At 35.3% G+C, this 25,194-nt stretch overlaps 1 long non-coding RNA gene across 1 annotated transcript in view; it reads left to right on the top strand.

Moving 5' to 3' along the window:
- The first annotated feature begins 5,470 nt into the window (after positions 1-5,470).
- Positions 5,471-25,194, top strand: part of LOC138912606 (uncharacterized) — a 59,958-nt gene continuing 40,234 nt past the window's right edge. Inside the window, exon 1 of the long non-coding RNA XR_011418167.1 lies at positions 5,471-6,071. This is a non-coding gene — a long non-coding RNA (uncharacterized lncRNA). The remainder of the gene's footprint in view (positions 6,072-25,194) is intronic.

The following is a 25,194-nucleotide window of genomic DNA, read 5'->3' as shown; positions in this document are numbered from 1 at the left end:
CGGCAGCAACAACGAATTAAATCGGCAGCAACAAATCACTTTAATGTTTAAAAAAGGGGCCGGCGCGATTTATTTAATTAATTTGTTTGTTTTACCAAAAAAAAAAACAACTCGAGTTCCACTGCTAATCACGTCGGGGTCACCATGAAAATTTAATACTATTTTGTATTACAACGCAAAAACTTGTGATTGCAGGGAAATTTGATATTTTATTTTTGGCGACGACGAAAGGGAGTTTGCGCGAATCTCATTCATATAACAACTAACTCTTTAATTTCAATATATAAACGCTTAAGCCTAACTTAACGAAGGGGGCGAGAGACGGGGCGAATTGCGCTCCCGCTCCCGCCTTACACTATTCAACAAATTTCAATTTAAAAGCGCAAAGTGCGCAAACAGGGCAGTTCATAAAAAAATCATTGGAACCAGAAAAAATCGATGGTGTCGTATAATTATGAAACGATCTCACATAGCCGAAAAATAGACTATATTTCGAAAAACTAGCAGTAAGTCCTTAAAAAGCGGATCAAGGACTGGTGGTATTTTTTTCGTACACATCATACATTGTTCTTTCGATCTGCATTTAAATGTTTCGCTTTCTATAAACAACAACAACGGTACAACTCGAGTTTTCAAAAAATAAGTGTGTTGGTGTCGTATAATTTTGAAACACACCTTATAACACAGGTCGACAAAATCAAGACTTTTTCTTGGCCCAAGAATAAACGCTACAAAACCTGAAAGGATTTTAGCTACCTCATTCTTGGAAACTTTCCATCACGTCGCAGTTTTGAGAAATCCGTGGTCAAAGTTCCAAATTTTTGATTTTTAATTTCAATTTAGCGGAAATGGTACTTTGAAGTTGGGCGACCTCTGCTTCTTTAGTTACAATGGATTTTACTGAAGTACTTTTTGTCACTTTTTATACCCGTTACTCGTAGAGTAAAAGGGTATATTGCAATCGTGCAAAAGTATGTAACAGGGAGAAGGAAACGTTTCTATAAAATATATATTTATAAGAATACATTATCCAAATGCATTTTACTATTTAAAAATACTCACAGTCATAACAAGCAATTATATATTTTTTAAGGTATTTTTATACCCGTCACTCGTAAAGGGTATATCACTATGGACGGCAGTCCGTGTAGTGACGAAGCGCACCAGGAGAGTGTGCGAAGGCGACTACTATATATACACGAAGAAATGAAAATCTACTGTGATGGTCCGATCATAATGAATGATACACCTATCGAAAGGTATTGCAAAAACTTAAAGGATTGCATACCAAGACCTCAAAAAAATCAATTGGTTTGGGAGAGAGAGAGTGAAAAGTGAAAGTGAAAAAGTGAAAATTTCGAATTTTGGAGCTGTTGGGGCTGGTGGGGATAAAAGCCCCCTCGCAATGTTTTAGTTGTATTCCTATTGAAAACACCCGTCGAATGAGGGGTCATATGATAAAATCCGACGCTCCGTTCAAAAGTTATAGCCAAAATAAGATTTTCTTCTTCTTCCCAAAATGAAAATTTAATTCTGTTTGTCAGTTTGTCCAAAATATTTTTTTTATGTTCTGAAAATTTGATATGACGTTCATCACATCGATATAAAAAACTTTTGTTCTACCACTTTTGGAAAAACCCGCTAGTTTAGCGGGAAAACAGCTATAGATAGCTAAAATTCGGAAAGCCGTAACTTCTATACTACTAAAGCTACAGACTTGTGAAAGTCTGAAAGGTATTTTTAAATGCTATAAACGCCTTCTATATGCAATTTGTGTAAATGTAATAGTTAAAAAGATATGAACAAAAGAAAATTTGTTTAAACTTTTTTTTTGGCTTCTTTTTAATTTTCTCAAAAACGGCTCTAACGATTTTCCTTACACCTTTAAACTGTATAGCCCTTAATATTGCTTAAATTTTGGTACAACAACTAACGCTTCCTGAGTGTTTAATTTTGTGCGTGGGTATCCAAACTGTATTTTAGGCTCATAGAATCATTTCAATTGTTTTAAGGAGTTCCAAATAGGAAACTTTTGTTTTACGACTTTTGGAAAAACCCGCCGTTTGTAAGTTCTACACTACTGAAGCTACAGACATGTGCTATACCTCGTTTAAAAGGTATTTTGAAATACTTAAACGCCTTTTTAACTTAATTTGTTTAAATACAATGGTTTACAAATTATGATTAACCAATTTAAATTTAAATGTATATACTAGCTCCTATGAGAGCAAATATAAACAAACAATAACTTCTGATATCAAATAAAAACACCTCTTAACGAGGTAAAAAACTATGAGAAAATATTAGAAAGTCTATTTAATGACGAGTGTAATAATTTTTCGTCACAAATGTTGATATCAGAACTTTTGTATGTTGAAGGTGCGATCGTCACTAGTTTTTTACCTCGTTAATAGGTGTTTTTATTTGATTGTATTTGTATGTAACAGGGAGAAGGAAGCGTTTCCGACCCTATAAAGTATATGTATTCTTGATGAGGGTCACTAGCCGATTCGATATAGCCATGGCTGTCTGTTCGTCTGTCTGTCTGTCTGTCCGTCTGTATGAACGCTGAGATCTCGGAAACTACAAAAGCTATAAGGTTGACATATTCTTGGGCTTCCTACGCAGCGCAAGTTTATTTCAGCAGAGCGCCACGCCCCCTCAAACGCCCACAATCGCCCACTAGCGATTTTAAAATGTGTCTGGCGCCCACACCTTTAAAGATTTCCGAGAAGTATAAATGCAATTTTGTTGTGTACATTTATACCTAACGAAATGTAGAAGACAGAAGGACAGGTGCATTTCGACTGGGCTATTTAATCTTATCATTTAGAATTTCTTGTACTACATGATTTTTTTTACGTTATATTACTTCTACAGAACATAGAAGGTACATATATAGAACATTAAAAGCCATTTTAAGTCCTTAAAATTTCCTTGGACATTGTCGTGTCATAACTCATATGAAAGGTATTGACTTGAAGATCAATCCTGTTTTTATAATTTTGCAATATACCAATTGGTTCAAAAGATGTGTGCATCTAATTTTTATTTTGAATTTTTATAATACAAGTTGGAGAACAAGACTTATTTTCTATTTATACCCGTTACTCGTAGAGGAAAAAGGTATATTGTATTCGTGCAAAAGTATGTAACAGCTAGAAGAAAGCGTTTCCGACCCCATAAAGTATATATATTCTTGATCAGGGTCACTAGCCGAGTCGATCTAGCCATGTCCGTCTGTCTGTCTGTCTGTCTGTATGAACGCTGAGATCTCAGAAACTACAAAAGCTAGAAGGTTGAGATTTTCCACACATATTCTTGGGCCTCCTACGCAGCGCAAGTTTCACCCACTAACGATTTTAAAATGTGTCCTGCGCCCACATCTTTAAAGTTTTCCGAGAAGTATAAATGCAATTTTGTTGTGTATATTTATACCTATCGAAATGTAGAAGACATTTTTCAAATCGGACCATTCATTAAAAAGTTGTACGCAATCAATATATATATCTATCTCCCTCGCACTCCCTTTAGCTGAGCTACGATTACAGTCGGGACACCAACCCGAGTACAGCGTTCGCACTCCCTTTAGCTGAGTGACGGGTATTAAATAGTCGTGACACCAACCCGACTATAGCGTTCTCTCTTGTTTTATTATAAAAATTGGAGAATAATAATTATTTTCTATTTATATTATTATATTATAAACAAAATTGCAAAATAAGTCTTATTTTCAATTTTTTTTATAAAAATAAAAAAAAAAATTTTTGATAAAAATAAAAAAAAATTTTTTTTATAAAAATAAAAAAAAATATACAAAAAAATTATTATTATTTTATATTTTTATTTTACAAATCATAAGAATTACAATCCCGGCCAAAAACGATTTATATATGTATCTATGCTTAATGTTGCTCCGGTTTGTGTTGAAAAATTAGTGGCCTTAAGTTGTTAATTATTTCTTGTAAAAACAAAAAAAACAAGTACATATACAACCCTAGTCAAAAGTATTTTCTTAAATTTGAATGTTAACTGTACTCATATTTTGATAATATAATATAAACATTTTGGCACCTATGGAAAGAGCACTTCAATTCCGTTTAAATGACAAAAAAATGTTCTTTACCCATTAAGCACCCTTTGAAAAGTGAGCAAATTAGACAATTTTTTTTTGAAAATAAAATTCTTAACTTTTTCCCTGGGGCTTAAAACAAAAATGTTTTGATGCAAAGTTGTTCCCCAATCAAAATTAATAATAACTGCAAAAAACAAAATTTCAAAATATTTTTCCTTGTATTTTTTATGATTTTTTGAAAATAGCTATTTTAGCCGCTTTTTCTTCCTTTTCATACAAAATTTTACTGAGATGTCTCCATTCAAAAAATCATAAAAAATACAAGGAAAAATATTTTGAAAATTTTTTTTTTTGCCGTTATTAATAATTTTGATTGGGGAACAACTTTGCATCAAAACATTTTTGTTTTAAGCCCCAAGAAAAAAGTTGAAAATTTGACTTTCGCGAAATTTGCTCACTTTTCAAAGGGGTCTTAATGGGTTAAGAACATTTTTGTGTCATTTAAACGGAATTGAAGTGCTTTTTCTATAGGTGCCAAAAGTTTATATTATTAGTTCAAAATATAAGTACAGTTAACATTTACATTTGTGAAAATACTTTTGACCACCCCTGTAGACTGGAATACATAAACATAGGCTGGAAGTATTTATACCCGTTACTCGTAGAGTAAAAGGGTATATTAGATTCGTGCAAAAGTATGTAACAGGTAGAAGGAAGCGTTTCCGCCCTATAAACTATATATATTCTTGATCAGGATCACTAGCCGAGTCGATCTAGCCATGTCCGTCTGTCCGTCTGTCTGTCCGTCTGTCCGTCTGTCTGTCTGTATGAACGCTGAGATCTCGGAAACTATAAAAGCTAGAAGACTGACATTTTGCATGCAGATTCTAGGAGTTCCTACGCAGCGCAAGTTTGTTTCAAAAGGGTGCCACGCCCCCTCGAACGCCCACAATCGCTTGTATACGATTTTAAAAATTTTAATATTTCGGAAAAAGAAAATTGAAGTTTTATTATGTTTATGAATACCTATCGAAATGTAGAAGAAATTTTTTAAATCGGACCATTCGTTAAAAAGTTACGGCGGATCAAAGTTTTTATCTCCCTCGCACTCCCTTAAGCTGAGTAACGGGTATCTGATAGTCGGGGCACCCGACTATAGCGTTCTCTCTTGTTTTCATTAAAATACTACCATAGGCACAGGGAGACCGTGGTTTCGAAGTGAATTTTATTTTGAGAGAAACACTGTGACACTTTAGTGTAAATACAACTTCCCTACAAAGGTTTTACTGCGGTAAATTTAAAATTCCGGACAAATTGATCAAACAAAAAATTGATTTCATGTTATTTAAATAATATTAGTTTATTAATATTTATTTTTCACATAAACAACTAAAATGTTTACCAGATTGCTTTGAATTGGTACTTTACGAAATTTTTTACTGTAAATGTATATTAGAACTTACACATGTAAAATCAAAATCCACCCTATTACAACAACAGCATCAAAAAGTATATTCTTAAAATAAAATAATAAAAAAGTTGCCAGTTTATTCGTGTTATTTCATAATGATTGCGTGTCATACGTTCCACGGGATAATCAATAATTAAATCATTTTGTTCGCTAGAATTGTTGATATATTTTAGATTGAGTAGTGATTATTTCATTAATTCCTACAAACAAAAGTGTCTCTTAACAAAAACGCGAAAAATAAATGATTCATTTTCTCCGAAGCAAACTTTTAGTTCCGAACTGACTGTTAATAAGTAAAATATAAATATAATAAAATAATACTGCATACAAGAAGGTGCATATTACTATATTTATTTTCTAATTCATCTATTGAGTGTAACAAAGAGTTATATATAAAGGCACATGAATGGTTTAATTAGCCCGATTAAAATGTCTATGTGATACTAAAAGTTAATTATTAATTTTAACTAGTTAAATGTAATACTGTGCTTCAGGATTGATAACCCTATCATAATTGTAGCCTAGGTAAGTTAAAAGTTTTCAGTTAATAGTTAAAACTATCGCGACTATTACGTTTTTCACTTTGGTTTGGGTGTGAGATACTCAATTTTCGTTATTGGTTTCAAGCAAAATAAAGTTCAAAAAAATGCTCTTTTCATACAGCGACCGAAAAACTTGTTGCTTACTCGTAGAGTAAAAGGGCATATTTTTTTGTGAGAAAGTATGTAACAGGTAGAAGAAAGCGTTGCCTTATAAAGCAGCGATCGGCACCGCCTTATTAAGTGAGCATAGGGGTTTGTTCTAACCAGCCGCTGCTCGCTCACGTATACTGTAGAACAGCGGAAAATTACTCATACAAATATTAAACAAAATGTTATTATATGTGTGTGCTATAAAGTATATATTAGAGCCCTGTATAATAATACACTTTGCCTCCTCTTTTAGAAGAACAGTTGGAATAATTCTGCTCACATAAATTTTCGGACCAAGAGCTCATAATTGAAAAAAATTAAATTTTTAAATGTTCCACCCTATTGTTCCAATGGGAGCTATAGGATATAGACGTCTGATCGGAATTCGCTTTTACCCTGATTAAGGTATGCATTAAAAATTACGATTTGGAGAGGTTCATGTCAATAGCTTTTACACTGCGCGAAATATATTAAATTTTTGAAAGATATACCCGATTGTTCAAATATGAGCTATAGGGTATAAAGGTCCGATCGGGTGATTTTAAAACTTGACCTGCGTTCATATATTTAAGGAAGACTGTGAAAGTTTTCGATCGCTAGCTTTTAAACTGTTGAGCCGTTTAGAAATGCCGATGAACACGGACTTTCAAAAAGTGCTTTCGAGAAAAACGCGCAAAGATGCACTTACGTACCTAAAGTCTTAGAGGTTAGGGTACTTGTTTTAGCATAACTTCTAAAGTTTTTTTCCGATTGACCTTAAACTTTTTTTGTAAAATAGATGTGAATCTACAAAAAACATTTTTTTTTTAAATCGGCATTTTTTCCAAGACCCTACCCCCTTAAGTCATTAAGCCGTTATAAACCATTTGAAGAAGCTTTGAGTCACTTAAAAGCACGATGTAAAAAAAAAATATACAATAAAAATACTGCAGGACCTTTTTGACAACGTAATATGTTTTAAACCAATGGGAATATTACAAAAATTTAAAAACAGGATTGATCTTCGAGTCAATCCGGCCTGTTTTCACTCGGAAGTGAATTTGATTTCATGCTAGCGGATTTAAGTCCGCCTGTCAAATGCTTGGCGGAAAGTTTCCATGTGAACTTTTCGGAAGTTAACAGAGTAACAACGAGAGATATTTAAATCCTTGGAATTCTTTCGGAAGTGAGTCCTGGAACAGGTCTGAGAAATTCGATTCCGTATGAATCTTTCGGAAGTGAAAACTAGAACAGGGCCGAATACCTTTTATATGAGCTAAGACAAAGTCGACATGACATTTTAAGGACATATAATCAGGGCTGTAGATCATTCTGGAGCTGAACTACTCTAAACCGGAGTGGTTCACATTTTTTAGAAAACAACCCGAATCGTAAACCGGAGCGCTGCATTTTTTTTTAATTTGAATTGGAACCAACCCGGATGTATTATTTTATGAAATAAAAACACCTCTTAACGAGGTAAAAAAAACTAGTGACGATCCCACCTTCAACATACAAAAGTTCTGATATCAACATTTGTGACGAAAAATGATTACACTCGTCATTAAATAGACTTTCTAATATTTTCTCATTCGGCCCGCCCTAGCAAACTATTCCAGCCTTTTTCCCTTCACAGGCATTTTCTATTGCAGCGTGCCGAATGATAAAAAATTATAAAATTATTATATTATATTAAATTTAAAGTTATATACATTTAAATTTAAATTAGTCAATCATAATTTGTAAGCCATTGTATTTAAACAAATTAAGTTAAAAAGGTGTTTAAGTATTTAAAAATACCTTTTAAACGAGGTATAGCACATGTCTGTAGCTTCAGTAGTGTACAACTTAAGAACTAACGAAATGTAGCTTTTTTAAGCTTTTTTCCCGCTAAAGCAGCGGGTTTTTCCAAAAGTCGTAAAACAAAAGATTCCTATTTGGAACTCCTTAAAACAATTGAAATGATTCTATGACCCTAAAATACAGTTTGGATACGCACATACTAAATTCAATGCTTAGGCAGCGTTAGTTGTGACTTTTTCAAGTAATGAGTTACATACAAAAATTTAAGGAATCTCAAGAGCTATACAGTTAAAAGTTTTAAAAAAAATCTTTAAAGCCGTTTTTAAGAAAAAAAAAAAGCTAAAAAAAAGTTTAAAAAAATGTTCTTTTGTTCATATTTTTTTACCTTTTACACTTACACAAATTTTTACGCAAATTTGTTTTCGGAATCACTATGGACGGCAGTCCATGTAGTGACGAAGCGCACCAGGAGAGTGTGCGAAGGCGACTACTATATATACACGAAGAAATGAAAATCTACTGTGATGGTCCGATTATAACGAATGATACACCTATCGAAAGGTATTGCGAAAACTAACAGGATTGCATACCAAGACTTTAAGAAAATCAATTGGCTTGGGAGAGAGAGCGGTGAAAGTGAAAATTTTGAAATTTGGAGCTGTTGGGGCCGGTGGGGATAAATGCCCCCTCACAATGTTTTAGTTGTATTCCTTTTGAAAATACTCGTCGAATGAGGGGTCATTTGTCAAAATCCTACGCTCCGTTCAAAAGTTATAGCAAAATAAGATTTTCTTCTTCTTCCCAAAATGAAAATTTAATTCTGTTTGTCAGTTTGTCCAAAATATGTTTTTTAAGTTCTGAAAATTTGATATGACGTTCATCACATCGATATAAAAAACTTTTGTTCTACCACTTTTGGAAAAACCCGCTAGTTTAACGGGAAAACAGCTATAAATAGCTAAAATTCGGAAAGCGGTAACTTCTATACTACTAAAGCTACAGACTTGAGCTGCATCTCGTTTGAAAGGTATTTTTAAATGCTATAAACGCCTTCTATATGCAATTTGTGTAAAATGTAATAGTTAAAAAGATATGAACAAAATAATTTTTTTTTAAACTTTCTTTTTAGCTTTTTTTAAATTTTCTCAAAAACGGCTCTAACGATTTTCCTTACAACTTTAAACTATATAGCCCTTGAGATTCCTTAAATTTTGGTATATATCATGTTACTGTAAAAAATCACATTTAAAAGTTATTAAGAAACGACAATAGCCACTTTTGCCAGCTCAGAACAACTAACGATTCCTGAGTGTTGAATTTTGTGCGTCGGTATCAAAACTGTATATTAGGGTTATGAAATCAGTTAATTTGCATTTAACAGTTCCATATAGGAATCTTTTGTTCTACGACTTTTGGAAAAACCCTCTACTTTAGCGGGAAAAAAGCTAAAAATAGCTAAATTTCGTTAGTTTTTAAGTTCTACACTGCTAAAGGTACAGACATGTGCTATACCTCGTTTAAAAGGTATTTTGAAATACTTAAACGCCTTTTTAACTTAATTTGTTTAAATACAATGGCTTACAAATTATGATTGACCAATTTAAATTTAAATGTATATATTAGCTCCTATGAGAGCAAATGTAAACAAACAAAAACTTCTGATATCAAATAAAAACACCTCTTAGCGAGGTAAAAAACTAGTGACGATCGCACCTTCAACATACAAAAGTTCTGATATCAACATTTGTGGCGAAAAATTATTACACTCGTCATTAAATAGACTTTCTAATATTTTCTCATTCGGCACGCTGCAATAGAAAATGCCTGTGAAGGGAAAAAGGCTGGAATAATTTGCTAGGGCGGGCCGAATGAGAAAATATTAGAAAGTCTATTTAATGACGAGTGTAATAATTTTTCGTCACAAATGTTGATATCAGAACTTTTGTATGTTGAAGGTGCGAACGTCACTAGTTTTTTACCTCGTTAAGAGGTGTTTTTATTTGATCCATAGTGCCACAAAATCCTTCCCTGCTGTTCCCAAATTCAGCACGAGCGCTAAAATAGCAGTAAGTCGACTGCGACGCTTGCAGAGCCTCGGCAGAATCGACTATCTCACCAACCCCCCTCTCTCTTTACGAAATTAAGGTGCTGAAATAGCAGTGAAAGAGCGCCTAAAAATGGTGAGGAACAGGTGATGAATTTTGGTCAAAAATCATCACTAGGCCGACAGTGTCGCCGGCGGAGCAACCGAAACGGCGCCAGAGACAACGCTCTCCCAAATTTCTCTCTCGTGTTTTTTCATTCAATTTTTTGATCTAAGTAACAGAGTTTATTTACTATAGGAAAGAAAAATACGCAAATATTTTGTGCAATTCATACATCTAATTCAATCAATCTAATAATATTTAACTTTTATCTTCCAAAACTTTTCGCAGTATGCCCACTAGGGTGGACTTTCTTTAAGGTCAGCTGAGCTCAGCATCTTAAATGGTAGGTGTCTGTGTCCAATAAATTTATGCGAAAACAGAAAAATTTTATTACATCGCACAGTGGCGCCTTGGGCCAAAAAACGTGCAATAAATCACTTTTTCGACTTTGTCCTAGAAAGTTGTGACCCATACCAATCGACAGGTAATTGATCCACTATTACAAATATGTAACCCTTTTTCAAATCAAAAAATTTTTGTAAAAGATATGAATTTTCAAAGTTGAACAATTTTTCACTTAAAAAAAACACACCGTTTTTAGGTAATTTTTCGCACTTCCGGGGGGTTTTTCTTAAAAACTAGGTATCGAATCGCTTTGCTTCTTTTTTCCACGGATTGGTGTGTTAGTTAAGAGTAAAAAAAGTAAAACATATTGCAGTTTGCCATGCGCATCTCTTAGTTATGAGTTATTTGCGAAACGTCCATTTTTTCCATATTTTTCAACTTTGATGGAAAATAAAAAAAAACTATTTAATACTATTTTTTTTATACTTCCGTAAAACGTTATTTGGACTTTCTTCTTGATATTACGAAAGTTGTAGCTGCGTCCGCCTGCGTCCGCGGTTTTAAGAGCCAAAAAAGGGAAAAAAGTCATGGTCCAAGAAATTGCATATGGCGCATCCTTGTGAAAGATTTGTCCAAAACATGGTTTTAAAGTCATGAAAATTTGATATGATGTTCAACAGCTCGATATAAGAAACTTTAGTTCTACCACTTTTGGAAAAACCCGCTAGTTTAGCGGGAAAACAGCTATAAATAGCTAAAATACGGAAGGCCTTTACTTCTAAACTAGTGAAGCTACAGACTTGTGCTTTTTCTTGTTTAAAAGGTATTTTAAAATGCTTTAAGCGCCTCCTATATGTAATTTGTGTAACTGTAATATTTAAAAAGATATGCACAAAACACATTTTTTTAAAACTTTTTTTTAGTTTCTGTTATTTTTCTCACAAACGGCTCTAACGATTTCCTTTAAAACTTCAAACTGTATAGCCCTTGAGATTCCTTAAATTTTGGTATGTATCATGTTACTGTAAAAAAAACACGTTTAAAAGTTATTCAGAAACGAAAATAGCAACTTTTGCCAGCTCAAAACAACTTACGCTGCCTAAGCATTGAATTTAGTATGTGCGAATCCAAACTGTATTCCAGGGTCATGGAATCACAACCTTGTCACAGAGTTAGAATCTAGTAATTATAGTCCAGAAATGTTAAGTCTATTGGATTTACCAAGTTTACCAAATTGTGACCATTATTTCAAAAAACATGAAATATAAAAATTTTTATTTTTAAAAAAAAACTTTAATTTTTTTTTTTTTTTGTTTTTTTAGTTTTTAAAAATTAAAACATAAAAAAATAAACTAAACAAAACGTAATTTAAAAAAAAAAAAAAATTTTTTTTTAAAAATTCCAATTTTTTATTTATTTTTTTTTAATAAGTTTTAAAAATTACAACATGAAAAAAGAAACTAAAAAAAACAAAAACTTTTTAAAAAAAGTTTTTTTTTGTCGGAAAAAAATGCTTTTGTTTTTAAATTCTGACTTTGCCGATTTGTAAGTACGCCTCTGCCACGCCCACTCCCTGTCTCAAGCTATAATTTAAAAGGTGGATCAATTATCTATCATTTGCCGTTTACAAAATTCAATTATCTTCACTGGTTCAAAAGTTATGATTTATTACCAAAAAAAAGTCAAAAGGCGCCACTGTGCATCGTTAAGGCGGTGCGCAATGGCCCTAAAGTTTCGCTAAAAATGAAGTGTAAAACAAGAGAGAACGCTAATGTCGGGTTGGTGTTCCGACTATCTAATACCCGTCACTCAGCTAAAGGGAGTGCGAGTGCTGTGTCGTGTTGGTGTCCCGACTAATAATCGTAACTCAGCTAAAGGGAGTGCGAGGGAGATAGATATATAATTTTTGATTGCGTATAACTTTTTAATGAATGGTCCGATTTGAAAAATGTCTTCTACATTTCGATAGGTATAAATATACACAACAAAATTGCATTTATACTTCTCGGAAAACTTTAAAGATGTGGGCGCAGGACACATTTTAAAATCGTTAGTGGGTGAAACTTGCGCTGCGTAGGAGGCCCAAGAATATGTGTGGAAAATCTCAACCTTCTAGCTTTTGTAGTTTCTGAGATCTCAGCGTTCATACAGACAGACAGACAGACAGACGGACATGGCTAGATCGACTCGGCTAGTGACCCTGATCAAGAATATATATACTTTATGGGGTCGGAAACGCTTCCTTCTAGCTGTTACATACTTTTGCAAAAATTATATATCTATCACTATATCACTATATATCGCACTCCCTTTAGCTGAGTTACGATTATTAGTCGGGACACCAACACGACACAGCGTTCGCACTCCCTTTAGCTGAGTGACGGGTATTAGATAGTCGGGACAACAACCCGACTATAGCGTTCTCTCTTGTTTTAATTTGTAATTGTCTCCCAGGAATTTGAATTTTATCACCGACTTCATCCCTTGTTAAATAGCTCGGGAAAGTGATTAAGATACTTTTTAAAATACTGTCAAAGTATAAAATCAAGTCTACGGCATTTAGATGAATCTGTAAAATGCGGAATAAGCTTTAAAGCCGTTGCGCACCGACTTAAACTAATTATTTTTTACTTTTTTTTTCTTTTATGGATTAAGGATAAAAAAAGTCCATATATGAAGGGGTGAGAGCATGGCCTTAGAAATTTCAAACAAAACAAGAATGGAAGCTACCTTCGGCCAGCCGAAGCTTATATACCCTTGCAGATAAAAGAATGCTCACTCAGTGCAGTTCCAGGGATTCCAGAATCAGCGTTTCTATTTATTTAAATTTTGTTTTTAAGTAGTCAAGTATCAAAACGCCTACTTCCATCAAAGTTACAATGAATTTTCTGATATTTGTTTGAATATTCCTATGGGACCCTTAAGAAATAGTGGTCCGATCCGGCTCGCTCCGACATACGTACAACTTGCAATAGAAAGAAGACTTTGGGACTTTGGGAGTTACTGGAGCTTGATATACTTGGGAGGAGCCCTGTTGGATTTCGATTTGCTCGAGAATCTGAGCGGCGAACTTTTCGTATACATCATACGTTTCGTTGTATTTCGCTTTAAGAATGGATTTGGCGTCTGCGGCGCTCTCGCCTGCAGCCACAATGCATTCGGAGCATGTGTCGTATGCCTCCTTTAACTTTTGCCATAAGGAGCTGACGTGCTCCATACGGATTTTGCAGGCGGATAAGGTTGGTGTGGATGCACCGGGAACATTTAATGTGGCTTCAAAATGGCTGAGAGTGTCAGCTGTAGCAATAAATTTATTAAGAGCGGATTTAGCTAAGGATGCCATTTCGAACAGAGAATTGAAATTTATAGACAATTTGGAATTTAGGAACCGAAAGAAAATCCGTAAGATATACGGTCACACTGGAGTGTATTTTGGAACCGTAATTTTAATTTTAAGAAATAATTTCGACCGGTAATATTTAAGTTGGCGCAAAAAAATATTAATTAAATTAATATAATTAATAGTAATAAGTTAGTATATGGTCACACTGACACTCGTGGATGCATATATTAATTTTCTAACTTTATTAGTTAGTTCGAATTTTTGTTGAAATATATTTGAAAAAAAAATAATATATTTTAATTTTCTGGATATCCCTGAACCACGGTGCGCTGCTGAATATGTAGAAGTAAGTTCGGTATGTACGTCTGTATGTATGTACAGCTGGATAAAGTGAGGGCACTGATTGCGGGAATTGTGGAGACTCCGATTACGAATAGCGGAATAGCTTCGAAATGCAAAATATATTTGCGGGAACTTATTGAAACAATTAGCTCTAAAATGTATGTGGATGGAGTGGACTGTATTTTGATATTTATGTAGAACATATATATGCACGCAGCAGGAACACAGTAAACACAAAGCTGCCAGTTTCGGCGGATCACTTTAAATTGAAAATGTTCACTGTGGCTGGATTATATATTTTTTACACACATTCGGAAAAATGTAGTTTATAGACAGGATATATGTAATAATGGCCGTGTGATACGTATGTTTGTATTATTAGGGTCTTGTAATTGATTTAGAAATGCAGAGTAGTATAAGTGGACTGTATTAGAATATTTATGTTTAAGTATATTCACGCAGCTGGAACACAGTAAAAAATGCAGAGTGCCCTTTTAAAAATCGTAAACTTTTACTGTGGCTGGGTAATATTTCACAAACACTTCGTGTTTTTAGGCATATATATTTATTTGTAACTTTAATAAATTATCACTGCGGATTTGCAAACTTTTGGATAGCAACGAAATTATTTGGAGTGTACGGAAGTTGGGCACAAAGGAATTGCGATATATTGGAATATATATATTAAATGCCGTTGCGTCGGATTAAATCTCTTTTGGATTTAGACAAGAAATCATACAACAAGTTGAACGAAATGGGGTTCGAACAACTGGCTGTATGACCGGCAAATAATAGGAATTGGAAAGCACTTATCTGGAGCGGGTCAAGCCACCGTAGCTGCTGGAGATAATCTTCGGAAAAATCCAGGAGTGGAAGTCCAAAGATCCGGTAGAAGGATCAAATGTTGGGGCGGCGGCTTGCTCGCAGAACTTATGTAGTCCCAGGGAAAACGAAGGGTGCGATCCGCGTAGAGATTGGGTATTGAAAAACACGGGAAAAACTTTTCGGGGTATTGCGCGACGTGCGGCTGTTTATTATTACACTTGTAAATTAGAACTAATTACAATTATCTAAGCTTAGTGGCTCCAGAGTGGAGCGGAGACTTGGGGGAGAGTTGGAGAGGGAGAGCGAAGGGCAGTGCGAGCGAGCGAGATGTGGAGATCTGGAGAAAACTGCCGCTCGACACTGCCTGCCGAAACTAAACGCCCTTTTGGCGTGAACAGAATTAAAAAAAAAAAAAAAACAAAGGAAGAAGTTTTGGGAATAAGTCGCAATGTTAAGATATGATAATACAGCTTATAGCAAACTAGAGCTGCTATTTTTAGGTGTGAAAGAAGTTTGGTCTTAAATAGAGGTGCGCTCCTAGTTTCTTTTATGTAATTGGAAAGTTCATTCCACGTTCTAATCGCATTAACAAAAAATTGTCTATTTGAGAGCAGAAACCTGTGTCGGATGCATATAATATTCTTTGTTCTTGTAGATCTGGAAAATTGTAGTTTTTCAAAAAGGTATGATGTCTCTCTGGTGTATATAACTTTGTGTAAAAAGATTATTGTTCGGCTTTAAATATAATCTGCCAAGCTAAGGTTAAATATTTTGTAAGCAAATTGAGTTACATGGTTGGATCTATGCAAATTAAATATAAAACGCGCAATACTATTGTATGCTACTTTTAGTTTATGTTGGCTTGCAAAATCACAATTTGCATAGATCTCTAGACCATAGAAGAGTGTGGGTATTAGACAAGACTTCGCAATAAGTAGACGCGCAGTAAGGTAAGGAAGAATTAACTAGTGACAAGGATGTTATTAGCCCATATGTTTTGCCTATCGCTTTATTTACGTGGTCATCCCAGTTCAATGTTCTATTGAATGTGATACCCAGATTATTGGCGGTTTCCACGTACTCAATTGGTGTGTTATTTATCATCAAGGGACTTAGTGTATTATTGCATAACTTCTTTTTAAAAAGCACTTTGATTTTGATGGATTGATGGCGAGACCGTTGTAATTTGCCCATTCATTTACTTTACCAAGCTCCATTCTACAAATATCTAAACACTCACTAATTCTATTTAAGGGACGACTAACATACATCTGGACATCATCAGCATATAAATGGACACTACATGTCGACAATACAGACGGAAGATCATTTATATAGAGGGTGAATAATAGTGGTCCGAGAACCGAACCCTGGGGTAAACCACGCTTCAGATACGCAAACGAAGAACAAATATTTGACGATACAACATATTGGCGACGGATTTTAAGATACGAACACATAAGTTTGACGGCAGTATTAGAAAAGAAATAAAAGTTTTTGAGTTTTGAGCACAGGATTTCATGATTCACTTTGTCGAATGCTTTGCTATAGTCCAGCAACAGTAAGAAGGTGACATTACAGTTGTCCGTCTGTTGACGAATATCTTCTGTTATTTTTAAGATGGCTGATGTGCAGCTACGATTTTTTCCAAATCCAGATTGATGATCATTAAGGAGACTGTTGGCAGATATAAAATTATTTATTTATGATGCGACAATATTTTCAAACACCTTCGAGAGGTATGGAAGAATAGATATAGGGCGGTATTCTTTGCTTGCTTTGGGTATTGGGATAATTTTGGCGGTTTTCCAGCAATCCGGGAACGTAGACGTGGTAAGGGCCGTGTTAAATGTGTGCGTAAGGTACGGGATAAGTTTAGGAAGTAGAATTTTTATAAATTTAGGATAAATATCGTCAGGCCCAACTGCGTTAGACTTAACTTTAAGAATATTATCTAAGACATCACATTGGTCAACACACATAAATCTAAACCTAGTATCACAGATGTTTTCAGGTACTGAATTCAGGTACGTGTTGGTTGTGACCTCAGGAACTGTGCAGTCTGCTAATTTTAGGTTGAGTTCATCTATGTCAACATCTAGATCCTGTGATGTGGTTTGTTTACCTATCCCTAGAGTTTTAATTTGTTTCCATGTTTGACTCGAAGAGGTTGCATTTTTAAATCTTCGTGCCGTTACAAATGTGCTGTGGTGTTGCGGTGTCTTGTATCTTTTCCACTTCTGGTATGCTTCATTTCGTTTTCTAATTGCCAATTTTATATTATTACTAAACCATGGTTTTTCTGACGGTCGAATTGTTTTACTTTTGACTGGAACAAAACTATCGTATAATTGGCTAATATTATGTTGAAGAAGGTTGAGTTGAAGATCAACTGTTGGAAGACTGTAAATATTGTCCCATATACACTGGTCAAATGCTTCGCTCAGCAGTATATAGTTAATATTCTTAAAATCACGGTAAACTATTGTATGGTCAGTGTAGTTAAGGTCAAAATTATAGGTCAGGTATATAAGGTCATGTTTTGAAAATGACGGAACGATTAGCTGATCATACAAACATATATTATTAACATCACTCACAAAAAACAAATCTAATAATGTGTTACGTGTTCTGCTGAAGTGGGTTGGAAATGAGAGATTCACTGGTTTCAGAACTAGCGATTCCATGTTGCTGTTAAGATGAGATTCCCTCAGAATATCACTATTAAGATCGCCCGCAAGGATTACATCAGTAAAGTTTACTGTAATATCTGACAGAAGATTGATAAGATCATTATAATTTGTGTTACAATGCGGACGATAAATGCAGCCAATTAATAGATTGTTCTGCATTATCGGGTTATGTAATTCAAGAAAAATATATTCTATTGCACTGTTAATTGTGTGTTGACAAATAATTTGGGCTTTTAATTTTTTGTTTACATATATTGCAACTCCTCCCCCATTACTGACACGATCAGAACGGTACACACTATATCCATCACACGATATTAGCACATCACACAGACTCTGGACAAACCATGTTTCAGAAACACATATAACATCAATTTCCGAATTTACAAACATATACCTAAACTCTTCCATTTTCTTTGGCAGGCTTTGGGCATTTATATGACAAATCTTGAGACCAGGTTTCTGCTTTGCCAGGATGCGCAGAAGGGCATAACTAATATCATAATAATATAATTTTAAATATCAAAATAGAAAAACAAGGACTACACACCAGACAAGAAATTTGGCTAACTACTAAATTAACAATGCGACTGATCCTAGACAATAGATTTACAAGAATAAAAGATATTAAACTAATTTCAAATCCTAATATAGAAATAAAAAATATTTTAATTACAAAATGGATTATTCTTTAAAGCGGCATCTCTGCTTGAGTCAATTTCGCCCGCATCTCTACTCAGATCAGAAAGCTCATTAGAGCTTTGCACATAGTAAGCCTCTCCTCCGTCTATAGGCTTGACAAATACGTCTCCACGGCGAGTAAAGACGGCCGCAACCCGCCTTTGTTTTTTGAGTCGCATGGCATGTTTAAAGATTTCGTAATTTGTTTTTGTTAATTGCTCGTTTAAATATATAAATGCCGGCGATTTTATTATGATTATTGGATCAACAAGTGAGATTCTTTGGCGCGGGCGGACTCGAAAAATAGACCTAACTCGCGGAGGAGGGGTCAGGTGTAGTGAAAAACAAAGGCGATTGAAAAGAGTGTTGAGGTTTTCCCCCTCGACTTCAGTTCCGGGCAAAATGGAACACGCCCCAACCCAACATTCAAGTCGGGCAATTCGTGCTGATTCACGAGGACAATTCGCCGCCGAGGCAATGGAGCCTTGCTCGAGTAACAGCAGTCATTCCTGGTCAGGATGGAAGAGTTCGAGTCGTAGAGCTGAAGACCAGAACGCGCGAATTCCGCAGGCCAATCCATAAAATAGCACCGCTTCCTGTTGAAATTGAAAGTCCATAATTTCAAGGGGGGAGGATGTTTGAGGAGAAGACTAACTAAAGTTCGATTATATTATTTCTTCAATTGCAGGGACCGAAAATAACTGTTATTGTAAATTTTTCTTACCAAAAAAATCATGCACTTAGAAAAGTCCAAAAATTTTTTGAAATACACCATTATTTTTGTAAGCCATTGTAGTTTACAAATCCGTAATGATTTTTATTTATTTGATTTTTATAATAAAAGTCAAAAATAACTGTTATTTGTTGATTTTTATGTATAACAGTTATTCTCTTGACATTTTTGAAAAAATGAAATTATTAAAAAAAAACATGCTAACCGAGTTTTATATAACTTACAAAAAATCTTTAAAAAAAGCCAACCGTGCATATTGTATAACTATATTTATTTAAAATTTGTTTTACCCACAAAATCGCCATAAATCAAGTTTGAGTTTTATTTTTGATCACGACGAATAACGGTTATTTGACAACTTTTATTATAAAACTCAAAAAATAACAGTTATTCTTTGACTTTTACTTTACAAATCAGAAAATAACTGTTAAAATGTGATTTTTAACATAAAACTCATAACAGTTAGGGTCCCTGTTCAATTGTTATGTTAGGTTTCTCTTATAATATGTTAAATTCTAATACACATCAGGCAATCGGCTATGCGAGATCATAGAACAGACAAGATATTGTAACGTCAGGGGAGTCGATAATCTGTATTCAACGAGGAATCAACGAAAATATACAATTGTAATTGCGGGCTATAACTTCCACAAACAATTCTTGAGAATTGTTCCTTGAGATTGAGCTCAAACATCCTTTATTCCATTTTTGATGAATTAGTCCCTTAAACAGTTGTTAGGAACTCTAACAGCCCTCCATGGTCTTCCAAACACTTGGCTCACTTAAAAACTATAAAAAATAATAAGAAGTACACCAAAACAGGACTTCAGTCTGATTTTTCCTAACACAGCGTTGCTAAATCCAATTACTTCCTGCATAATTCTGAATGTTATAACCAGGGACCGTAAATAACAGTTATTTGTGATTTTTATTTTAAAAAGACTACTGTGATATTTGGTTTTAAACGTCAAAAATAACGTTCTTTTTACTCTTGTCCACAAATTATATGCATTTCAACAAATCTGGAAAGCAAATTAACTGCTATTTGTTCATGTCTATAAAGTGCATAAAAACCAGTTAAATTGTTAATAAAAACTTGTAAAAACCTCAGTAGGCCTTTTAAAATAAAAATCACAAATAACTGTTATGTACGGTCCTTGGTTATAACAGCTGCCTCCTACGCTGTATAAACGAATTTCGCAGCAATCCTAAATCAGTTTACTCTTTCGTCAACTCAAAGCGCAAAGCCAACAAATTTCCTCCATCACTACAGCTAAGTAATGTATCTGCATCGAATGATCAAGATATTGGCAACCTGTTTGCGGACTTTTTCCAATCCACCAATTGCAAAAATAATACCAGGATCAATTGTAGCTACCCCTACGCCATTTTCAACCCTCTAATTGATGAAGGAGAAGTTCTACGTAGCCTATCCACGATTAAATTATCAAGTTGGTAAAAATTTGTTGTGAGTAAACATTGAAATTTAATATAAAAAACCTAAATATAGCGATCGCTTAATTATTCAATGCTGATGTAGATAAGGTTGCGATTTTACAGGGAGTTATGTAGAGAGCGGGTTACATGTGTAAACTTATGCCATTGTTTTTGTGGCTTTCATTTTTAAATTTTAAGAACAGGGAGTTGTGGGTTGGGTTTTATGGGAGAAAATTTATGGAATTGGATTTATTTTTTTTCCTCAGCACGGGATTTAGAATGGTTTAAATCTTAATTTTTCTTTTCTTTAAATTACTTTAGTTTCCCGATTAGACTGCTTGAGTCGATTTTTTTTTAAAAAAGGGTAGTTGAAATTCTTGTAATACATTGCAATAGACTCACTTTGGGATCCCACGATGAAGCGCTTCTCGATGGGCCTGTGAAAGAGAACCTCAACTACATTACGAAAGAGAGAGCTAAATATGCCGCTCTCATTTTGACTTGCTCACTCAATCTAAAGCGGTACTCAGCTATTTGCTCTAAGTCCCGCTTATGCCGCGATTTGGCAGCTAAGATGTGGGAGAGGGAAGTGAAACGAAAATGGGAAGAAGGGACTGCTCTGCTCTAATGCATGTTTTCCTGCTAATGACCTTCTCTCTTGATGGCTAAATCTATACTCTTAAAACTTATTAAACTAAATTTCTGCTTCCGATCTGTTTCTAGCGGCGTAAAATGACGCGTAAAATTCGTTACTTTTAAATTTTAAATGTGATTAGAGTTGATTTTGTATTTCAAAGGAATTTAATGAATTTTGTTTGGGTATTGTTTTCCCCACAACTTATTAAATGTATTGCCTGCAACTATCCCTAGCCTATGTTATGCTGGCTATTCTACAATATATAAAAGTGGATGTAGAAATTATCAAAAAATATGTAGATAATATAAATAAAATTCTCGCCGCTATGTTTGCTGCTGCGGGATCTCGGATGCTGCTGCTGCTGCTGGTTTGATTGGAGGTTGCAGGTTTATAAATTTACTCCTGTTGGCCCTTTGTTCTTCAAACGCTTCTTAAGCCCAAGCCTGGCTTTTGGCGGACCGGGGTTATGTAACCGGGTACCACCTGAAATATTAAGGCGTTCAGCCGCCGTTTCTTCACTTTCTCAACAAAAAAACTTACCCTCTAGGGGCTGGCACTTTAGCACTTTTACAAATTGAGACGGCAATTGCCGGTAGTTTTGCTAATTCTGGTAATTTTTGAATTTTCCTTTGGCTCAGTTATATGATGATATATGCACTGCTCACTGCACTTGCAACTGGTAATTCTGGTGTGATACTACATGATACTTCACCACTTTGGTGAAATTCCGGAAATTTGGCTCAAGAGACTTATCCCCGTCCAAAATCGTTCTGGCCAATTTCCGTTGCCTACTTTTGGGCCGAAAGCAATCTTAGCCAACAGACAAGCAATCCTACAGTTCCCCCCCACCAAAATCTCACTTGGGGTGAGCTATCGGCACAAGAGAGATACCAGCTTGTCTTATTATCTTGTCACGCGTGGTATTTGCCAATTAACCTTCCTTGGTCCTCAATTTCATAATAGGCTGAGCCCAGTTTTTTTCGGATTCTAGACTATATAAAAACCGGTGCTAGCTTTGAGCTAAAACCCTTAGCGAAGATAGTTTGCTGGAAGTTCCGGCGAAAGACCTTTTGACCTGGTTGATACGACACAATTCGGCTTCGCAAGTTATAAGCCCTTTCATTCCTTTCCCTTTGGGCTTCCATCGACTCCTGAGCAGTACGCCTTATTATGACTCGCGAGTCATCCTTACTGAACTGTACATTTCTATCCTCTAGCAATCCTAGCTCCCTAATGATTTTATATGATTTTCCATCTACTAGCATGTGCTGACTAAAAACCATTCTGTACGGTGTCGTTTTTATGGCCGAATGAAAACTTGACCTCAACGCGCAACATATGCTACTGAGTTTACTATCCCAATTCTTTTGGCTTGGCTCTATGTACGCTTTGATGGCAGCTAACACTGATCTATTCACCCTTTCTGAGGCGTTGGCTTGTGGAGCGTAAATCGCCGTATAGGAGTGTGCGATCCCATATTTCTCGAGTAAAGCGTTGAACGCCACTGATTTGAACTGCACTCCATTATCGGAAATAATAGTTTCCGGTACGCCGAAACAATGGAATATTTCTTTTTCAAGGAATGGGAGAATAGGCTCGGTGGTAATTTTCTTCATGGCTTTCAGAAAGGGAAACTTTGAAGCATGATCGACCACAATAAAAAGTCCTATATGCCCTTCCGAGCAACGCCGATACGGCCCTGAAAAGTCGACGTAGAGCCTTTGACCAGTATTTCCCAAGGCTGGTCTTAAAGTCTGACTGGGATGCTTTGTTGTCTTGCACACTTCACACCTATTAACAAAATCCTTGACGTCCACCGATAAATTTGGCCAATAGAAATATCTTCTCAAGTTTTCTAACATTTTGGCTATGCCACAGTGTGCTGCTAAGGGATCTTCATGCGTTTTTTTTAACAAATCTGAAACGATAAACATATCCGTTGCTGACCTTAACCTCACCTAATTGTTGTACTCCCGTGGAAATAGCTGCTTTAGACCTTCGTAATTTTTCCCTTTAAACTCACTGGCATTCATATCCACTAAACTAGATATTTCTAAGACCGAAAGGTCTTCCGTAAAAGTCCTTGACAAGGCGTCTGGCACTACATTTTGGCTTCCTTTTCTATGGCTGATTTTGAACTTAAATCCCTGCAATTTTAGGGCCCATCGTGCAAGACGAGAACTGTGGTCTCCCTGGGTCATAAGCCACTTTAAGGACGCGTGATCGGCTATAATTGAAAACTCTTGTCCCTCCACATATGCCCTGAATTTTTTTACAGCCAAAACGGCTGCCAAACACTCCTTTTCTGTGACTGTGTAATTTGATTGACATTTATTTAGTTTTTTGGACATAAAGGAGATTGGAACTTCGTTTCCCTCGGCGTCGTCCTGCATTAGAACAGCGCCCACTCCAGTGTTGCTTGCATCACAATGGATGGAAAACAGGCGTCAAAATTTGGGCTATGCAACACAGGGGCCGTACACATGTGTTCTTTCAAGATTTCAAATGCTTGTTGAGCTTCCTCAGTCCAAGCAAATTTCTTTCTGTTTCTGTTTATGGTCAATTTGGCATTTTGAAGGTGAGACGCAACCTCTTTCAGAACTTCTATGTCTTTCAAAAGTATCTGAGACTATTAGTAAGTCGTCTAAGTACAGAAACACCTCGTTCCTTAGAGACGCTGGGATCACCTTATCCATTATGATCAATAAGGGATTGTAAACTTATTTCAGCATAGGATTCTCTTACCTTTATACCAGTAGGATAGCATAACATTTTTGACTTCTTAACGAGATCATAACATGGATATAATTTTGGACAGACAATTTTTGTGGTATTGAACTGGTGCATTGATAATTTACTATCTATCAGAAGGGCAAGTGCTTGATCTGCTGAATGGTGTTTTGCAGTGTTATTAGAAGATAATTTAGCTTCCTTAATTATAGTCCCCGTGGACGGGGGAGCATTTGGTAATTCATTAATTAATTTAGCTGAATCCCGTTTTCCTTCCGCCGCAAAGCCTGTTCTGCAGCTGATAGCAATTGATCCTCATCTATCGTAGGCAACAATTCTTGGCTTTTCCTTTTTTGTGTTTTAGGACAACACTCAGAGAAGACTTTTTGTGACCTCCCTCTTGTACTTGAGGTGGAAGCAATGACATCAATGCGACAGTCTTCGCCATTTAATGTGACCTGAAGGCATTATGAGCAAAAAACCTGACTTTATATCTCCTAGATTTCTCAAATCGGTTTTGAAACTCAAAAGACAGTGTAATTTCAATTTGGAGTGATCAATGTCATTGCCAAACACCATCACTGCGTGCTTTACAAGAGCGTCTCGCTGAGTGGTTTTTATACTTTCGACCAAACCTCGAAAAATGCAGCACGGCTTATTTCACTCATTTCTAAATAGAAGGTCTTTGGGCAAAATATGAGCAAGATTTTATTTTAGATTCTGAATCAGAATGCATGTGAAGGATGTATGTTCTGGTTGGATAGAATAGGATAGAATAATATAAGTTTTTTTCCACCAAAAAACAGAAACACGAAAAAATACACTTACTTTTTGGCACTTTTGGCAATAAATGAAAAACCAAAATTGTTGTCCCTAAAAAATGTTTTTGTTTTTGAAAGTGAAATAAAAATTGTCTAAAGTTTCTGGGAAAAATAACTTTTGGCTGCTCCCACTGATCACGCGATGCAATTGATAAGACTAAACTTTGTCAACTGTTGCTCGCTTCCCAGTGCAATTTTGCATGCATTTCTAAAGTCTGTAACGTGCACGATTGTGATGCATCAGCAGTCCCTCTGTCTACTTTACGGTTCCGGCCGTGCTCAGGGAAAATGGTGTGGGTCGTTTGGGGCTGCTTCCACATAGGCGCTACATGAACAAATGTTGTAGACAGTTAGGAATACGAGGAACTCTAAACCAGGTTAGTATTTCTCACGGCGCGTTTATATAATTGGACAGAAGAACTAAGATGTGGTTGTTCTCC

The sequence above is a fragment of the Drosophila takahashii genome, chromosome 2R (assembly GCF_030179915.1).
Source record: "Drosophila takahashii strain IR98-3 E-12201 chromosome 2R, DtakHiC1v2, whole genome shotgun sequence".
Classification (NCBI taxonomy): domain Eukaryota; kingdom Metazoa; phylum Arthropoda; class Insecta; order Diptera; family Drosophilidae; genus Drosophila; species Drosophila takahashii.
This window is presented reverse-complemented; position numbering and strand designations above follow the sequence as displayed.